This window comes from Triplophysa dalaica, chromosome 10, assembly GCF_015846415.1.
Source record: "Triplophysa dalaica isolate WHDGS20190420 chromosome 10, ASM1584641v1, whole genome shotgun sequence".
NCBI classification, from domain to species: domain Eukaryota; kingdom Metazoa; phylum Chordata; class Actinopteri; order Cypriniformes; family Nemacheilidae; genus Triplophysa; species Triplophysa dalaica.
In genome coordinates this window covers 15,784,820-15,790,819 of record NC_079551.1, presented here as the reverse complement: position 1 = coordinate 15,790,819, position 6,000 = coordinate 15,784,820, and the positions used below count along the sequence as shown (strand labels likewise).

Genomic DNA, 6,000 nt, shown 5'->3' with positions numbered 1-6,000 from the left:
GCAGTAATTTATTATCTTGCATCTTATTTGTACTGCAGTTTATATTATGAAACAAATCTGTTGCATGTATTTTAAGGCACCATAAAGAATCATCTATAAGTTCCTGAGGTTGATTTTTAGCCATTTGATACATTGTTTATGAAAGTCTACATCCAAATAATCTGCAGTAGGTCAGGGGCCTGTACCATGAAGCTGGTTTAGGTGGCTAGCCAGCTATGTTTCAGTTTAGTTTGTGCCAACCCTGGGTTTTAGGTACCATGAAAGTAGCTCAGCTTTAATCGGTGTTTGCGCCATGGTATTTTACGCTGCACAGCTAACCTGCTCCGGGGCAGGTTATGTTCTGGATTCGAGATCTCAGACTGAAGTTTGACCAATCAGCTGTGAACAAAGAAACATATAGCTGACGTAACTAATTGACGTAAGCTGACGTAAGCTGTTCTCTGTTGCAATGACTTCACCTTTTCTCCCAAATTCTGTGGACATCTCCGCGCAAATTGTTAGACGAGCACTTCGTAGAGAAAGAGTTTTTAGGGACAGACAAAATCCCCTTGACTTTCCTGATAGTTACTTGTACGAAAGATACAGATTTTCCGCGGAAGGAATGTCTTATCTTTGCGAACTTCTTGAGCTGCACATAACAAATGTGACTCGTCAAAGCCATGCCCTTACTGTACCGCAAATGGTATGTATTGCGTTGCGTTTTTTTTGCAAGTGGTACATAATTGTATGTGGTCGGTGATGCAGAGAATATAGGGGAAACACACGGTCTGTCGAACCATTTGCAAGGTGGTCCTCGCTCTGCAGGGATACATAAATAGCTGCATTGTGTTCCCTGGACATTTATCCACCATGTGCATAAAAGAGGGCTTTTATAAAATTGCCGGTAAGATATCTTGATAGGGTTACATCACATGAACAAATTTAACCTTTCAAGCTCATTTTTTTGAACGCTCATATTTCACACTCAAATATATTATACAATAGTATGCGGTAGCTACATGTTAGGAATGGTTTTAAATATATATATTTTCATTCCTATGATAGGATTCCCTAGAGTCATAGGAGCAATAGACTGCACACATGTTGCAATCTCCACAGCGCTAGGAGAACATGAAGCAGATTATGTGAACAGAAAGTCCTTTCACAGCCTTAATGTTCAGGTAGGGCTACTTTACAGCCTATGTGAAATTATTTTTATTTGCATTGAGATCAATCTTTAAATACATAGTAACTAACAGATAGGACAATTATTTGCTGTACATTTCATCTGCAGATGACTTGTGATCATCAATGCATGATCACAAGCTTGGATTCCAAATGGCCTGGCTCAGTGCATTACTCACGCATTTTCAGAGTCTATTTTGTGTCAGCGCTTTGTTGGAGGGTGTGCTCCAACTATCGGGGATCCCACTTCTCAGCCCCCCGGGAAAGTCTATGCCAGGGTACTGGAGAGGAGAACCCGGCCGATGGTAGAACCTCGAATTCAGGAGGCACAGTGTGGTTTTCGTCCCGGTCGTGGAACACTGGACCAGCTCTATATCCTCTCCAGGGTGCTGGAGGGTTCATGGGAGTTTGCCCAACCAATCCACATGTGTTTTGTGGATTTGGAGAAGGCATTCGACTGTGTCCCTCGCGGCATCTTGTGGAGTGTGCTCCGGGAGTATGGGATTCGGGACCCTTTGCTAAGGGCTATCCGGTTCCTGTACGACCGGAGCAGGGGCTTGATTCGCATTGCCGACAGTAAGTCAGACTTGTTCCCTGTGCATGTTGGACTCCGGCAGGGCTGCCCCTTGTCACTGGTTCTGTTCATAATTTTTATGGAACAATGGAACATTGTGCACCTCCTGCACTCTCAAATTCATAACAGGCGCGAGACTCTTGAGCGCTCAAGTTCAGAACAGCGCGTTCCCAGCAGAGCTGCGTCCAACACGAGTACCTATAGATTCTCTGAAGTAAGACATGTTTTAATTTCTCATTCATCTTTTAATACTTGTAGAACAAAGAATTTCAACTGATTTTTACTTATATTTTGACAGAATGTCGTCTAATAGAAGTAACAACGCTTTTTGGAAGAGCTTTCGTACTGACAGGAATTTATTTTATCTGCTAATACTAATTTCTGCTCAATGAATAAACGGCTTTTGCGGAAATAAATGTGAGTATACGTGCAAAAAAATGTTGCTTTAGGATTCATTTAATTATATTTCATTATTTTTGAGGTACACATCACCGTTGGACTCCATCCAGGGTGTATCCTGCCTTGATGCCCGATGACTCCTGAGATAGCCGCAGGCTCCCCGTGACCCGAGGTAGTTCAGATAAGCGGTTAGAGAATGGAATGGAACATCACCGTTGGCAGTTAAGAGTATCCAAGGCAACGGGACATTACAGGCGCCTCAAGAGGACATATGACAGGGCTCTAGACTAACTTTTTGCTGGTTGTACTGGTGAGGCTAACTTTTTTTCTAAATTTTAGACCGCATTGCATTTAAGGCTTTTAACATTTAACTGGTTTTACCAGATCACTTTTTTTTACATCTCAATATAGGCAAAATTGACTTGTAAATGATTAACTAACAATCTGGTGAACATAAAGTTCTTTATTTGAAGCCCAAATCTACAATAAAGGTAACTTACTGAAAAAGTGTTGGTGCTTAAAGTGCTTCAGTGAACTGATGTTCAAAGTTAAAAGATCTCAAAATAAATGAACCAGGGCTTGACATAACCCAGGAGGTTGATGTCAGAGCATTGCTTATGATTTTCGGACGGATCAGGCCTTAACTTAACATTATTCACAGAAAAGTTCTCAATTGTTCTTTTCATCTTCTCTCATCATCTGCGGCTACATCCACTATGATTAACTGATTAGGGGTTAACCCTATACTGGCATTTGACTTCTCACCTCTCTGTCTGACTGCAGCACAAGCACTTTCAGACGTACACACCAGAGGTTGCGCTAGACTTTTTTATTTACTTTTAATCATCTCTTGTATGTTTTACGATCGCGGTCCGGCTCGCATGAGCAGCGGATCGGGGATAACACCTGGTGCTGCAGACTGAGAGCTCTGTCATCTCATGAAAACATTGAGTAAAAAAACTTTACATGCCATAGTTTACACAGGAGTGAAGGGAAATGTGCAATAATTCTCCTTTATTCTTCATGTTATGTGGTTTACTTTGATAGGTGAACTGTCTTTCCCACGTCCCAGCGTGATATCCGTATATTTAAAGTGGCCGTGATCAAAGCAAATGTGACCGACAACAAAACCAGTCTTATGGTTCAATGTTTCGAAATTGAGATTTTTACATAATCTGAAAGCTGATTAAATAAGCTTTCTGTTTATATCTGGCTGAGATACAGCCGTTTGAAACTCAGTAATCTTAGAGTGCCAAAAAAATCTAAATATTGAGAAAATGGCCTTTAATGTTGTTAATCAGAGTGACCGTCGCAGGCCATCCATTCACAAAAAAATTGTTTTTATATATTTAAGGTAGGAAATGTACAAACTATCTTCATGGAACATGATCTTTACTTAATATCCTAATGATTTTTGGCATTAAATTAAAATCAATAATTTCGACCCATATAATGTATTTTTGTCTTTTAAAAAAAATGTTCCCGTGCTACTTAAGACTGGTTTTGTGATCCAGGGTCATGAAGGAGTTTTTAAAAAAAGTTTTATTACGTTTAAATGTTTATTCTTTATTACAGTTTTGATTAACAAAATATGTGTGTGTTTTTAATGAGAATGTTTAGGCAGAAAACAGGGGTCAGTTAAGGGGTGATTGGAATATGTTTGCTACAGGATGTGGTATGTGTGTGTGTGTATGTAGTCTTGTGTACAAAGATTGGGGGAAGCAGATAATGCAGATTGGTGCCTCTAGGAATGTGAGTGCAGACGATAAATTAAAGGGTCAAAGACCAAAGGTGGAACAACGAAGTGCATGCACACACATCTGAGTACCAAGCCATGCAGTATTTGGGTGTTGTGGGGTGTCATATGATGTTTTGCAGACAAAGGAGAACAAAACTGATTGAATCAAGAGAGCTGATTGAATCAAGAGAGGGAGGCACCGCCTGAAGAAAGAAGATACACCCTCTCACATACACACTATAAATATGTTGTTAGAATGACACACTGGGTTGGTTCTTTGTCGAGACGACCCAGCGCGCGCTGTTTCTGATCAATAAACTTCAACATTTGTTAGAGTTATTTGAGCTGCCTTTCTCTTCAATTTTTGACCACGCAGGACCTTATAAAGTCCATCAAATGGTGACCACGACGTGATTGGAGAAAAAAGGCAGTAAGGATATTCGTAGAATTCGGCAAGGACCGAAAATTCGGCACGGAACGATTTTGGGTTCAACATACGGTCGACCAAAATAAAAAGGTAAGCAGAAACCTGTTTAAACGAACTTCTGCATATTGGACACTCTAAATTTCATGTGTTGAACTTGATATGTATTCCGTTCCATTTAATAGATAGTGTTGATATCTGTTGATCAGAATAAATAAAAGACTGTGGATGAAAGGCCCACAGCTGACCGTAGTTTAGAAGTATGGCACATTAAATTTAGAAGACTGTGGATTAAAGGCCCACAGCAGTAGTTAAGACCGTAGGTTAAAGGCCTACGGCAAAGTAAATTAAGACTTTGGGTGAGAGGCCCACAGCAGTAGGAAGACCGTGGGTTGAAGTCCTACGGCACATTAGTATAGGAAATTGTTATCAGAAAATATAGGTTAAAGTCCTGTATAAAGAAGTATAGGTTAAAGTCCTATAGAAATAAATGTGGGTTGGAGTCCCTTGGTTCTGGAAAACATAAATTTGTACAATTGTAAAGTAATACTTTCTGTGATTTCAGTGGTATTGTTTTTTTTGTATTAAATCGTGTGTGTATGAGTGAATTAAAATCCTGTTAGGAAACAGGTCACGTGGGGGGTATGAATGCGTTGTGATATATTTTTTTATATAACATATTTCAACATATTTTTTTTATTATGTTGTTGTATATTGTATTGTAACGAGAGAAAAATCCAGGAGAGAGGGAGAGAGAGAAAAAACCTCAGTCTGTGAGACTTTGTGAGTGTGTGTGTATAAAATAGAGAAAGAATGGCAGAGTATGAAAGGGAATGTGAAAACTATGGAGGTATGCTGATTTTAGACCAGTGGCAAAGTGTAGTGGATATGTTACTAGCTCAGGCGGAGCCCAAGTGTCATAAAAAGGAGAAGAAAATTTGGGAAGGGAAATGGAGTCAGATGTGTATTGAAAATGGTTGGGAGAATCCCGAGAGTATGTTGATTAAGTTGGCACCAAAAGTTAGGGACATGGAGAAAAGAGCGCATGTAAGACTGAAAAGACATGTTGAAGAAGGAAAAAATATAAAGTGGTTAGAAAAGAATAAACATAAAAATAAAGAAGTTAAAATTTAGGAAGAATTAAGACTATGGACATGTATTGCGCTTACTGCCGCTGCTCTGAGTCCAGCTAAGAGAGAGGGCGCAGAAGATGTGCAGGTTGAGAAGACAGGAAGGGAAATGAAGGGTAAAACAGGAAGTGCAAGACCCAGTAGCTCATCTCATATAGGATCCGCCCCCTTGGATCCTGATTTGAGTGTGTTGAAGCCACCGCCCTATGCATCAGCGCAACAGCAAGTGCAAGTCAATGTGAAAGACTCAGTGGTAGAAGTAGACATACCCGACTTAGAGAAGTTAAGCAAGCAATTAAAGGTGTTAACCGCACAGATAGAGGAAGTGACACAGAGACAACAAGAAGATTGTGAGGAACAAAGTGTAGTCACTGAAAAGGGAGGTTTAGTAAAAGAAAATGAGGAAGAGTCTATCCAGTCTGAGGAAGAAGACTAAAGTGAACAACAGGGAGCATTTGGAAAAGACCGCAGGGGGTTACAAACACAAGATTGTCAGAGGATAGTCATTAAAGGGATCATGACATCTAGCCCCGTGGCACATGGCACAAGGAGCCATACAAAACGCACACTG

At 40.2% G+C, this 6,000-nt stretch overlaps 1 pseudogene; it reads left to right on the top strand.

Moving 5' to 3' along the window:
- Window positions 1–448: 448 nt before the first annotated feature.
- Window positions 449–5,865, top strand: LOC130430659 (uncharacterized; annotated as a pseudogene).
- Window positions 5,866–6,000: the final 135 nt, after the last annotated feature.